This window comes from Sapajus apella, unplaced genomic scaffold (genome assembly GCF_009761245.1).
Source record: "Sapajus apella isolate SASKATOON/1434 unplaced genomic scaffold, GSC_monkey_1.0 scaffold5, whole genome shotgun sequence".
In the NCBI taxonomy this organism is placed as follows: Eukaryota; Metazoa; Chordata; class Mammalia; order Primates; family Cebidae; genus Sapajus; species Sapajus apella.
This window is the reverse complement of record NW_022436945.1, coordinates 43490618-43491708: the sequence shown is the minus strand read 5'-3', so window position 1 is coordinate 43491708 and position 1091 is coordinate 43490618. Positions and strand designations below refer to the sequence as shown.

At 37.4% G+C, this 1091-nt stretch overlaps 1 non-coding gene across 1 annotated transcript; it reads left to right on the top strand.

Annotated features, from left to right (window-relative positions):
* The first annotated feature begins 627 nt into the window (after positions 1–627).
* LOC116548849 lies at positions 628–731 on the top strand. Its single transcript, XR_004267567.1, has one exon. It is a non-coding gene; the product is annotated as a small nucleolar RNA U13 (small nucleolar RNA).
* Positions 732–1091: the final 360 nt, after the last annotated feature.

Genomic DNA, 1091 nt, shown 5'->3' with positions numbered 1-1091 from the left:
GCCAAAGTTTTATAAAGGCCTTAGTACATTCTAGTCTTTGTTATTTAGCAGTAGGTTTAACTTATCTACTAAGTTGTGAAGATGCTCAGCATGGGAGAAGATCCAAACACTCAGCTAAAAGTTTTACATCAAAAAACCTAGAAAGATCACTGTATTCTTCCAACAAACAAAATAAGTGTGAATTGCCAAAGAGTAACAGACATTGGTAGTTCACTCAAATCCTGGGAGGCATTCCCAGTGACGGAATTATGCATTGTCCTTTCTTGACCAAATGCTGTAGACATGACTGGACTGTAAGTGCAGGGGGAACCATTATAGCTACAGTTATCAGCTAACCTCTGGTCAACAGACTATGGTCAACCACCTTGTAGTAAGCAGGTGCTTCCTGGCTGCAGGCTCTGACTGCTGACTGCGTGGACACAGCACAACTAGTGGCAACTCTCTGGTGGTCATCCAAATATCTTTTAGAGAGTGGAGGACATTCAGATTGCCAGATTCTCTTGGGCTCTCATGTATTCTCTCAATGTGTTTCAATGACTCAGCTTAGATCCTGAATCATTTTCTAAAACAAAAACATACTGACAGTATTTATGCCATCTAATCTTTCTTAAAAGTATTGGTGGGAAGATCCTTTTGTAATTTATAAGTGTAATGATTTGGTTTTTATGCTCATGTGTGAGATGTGCCTCTCTCAAATTATGTTATGATGTCAGCACATTACCCATCTGATATGAAAATATGTAAGTATCGGTGAGAAGCTCTCCTTTTAGTGATGTTTATTTCACTGTCCAGAGCCCTAAGTCACCATCCAACTGATAACAATTTAACATTTCGAAGACAGGAATGAATCTGGGTTGATTTGTGTATTTGTTTGTTTGTTTGTTGTAACACTACCTATTTTCTATGTCAGTAGCACATTTTTTAACACCTACGAAATGAAACTTCTTGGAATAGGAAAAAAATTACCTCAGATTTCAAAACGAGACCTTTTTTTTTTTGGTTCTTTTCAACAATTGTTTTCTTTCCCTTACAGAGAATTGAGAATAATATCAAGCTTATCTCTTTTATTTGGCTGCTAGAAAGCTCAGAGC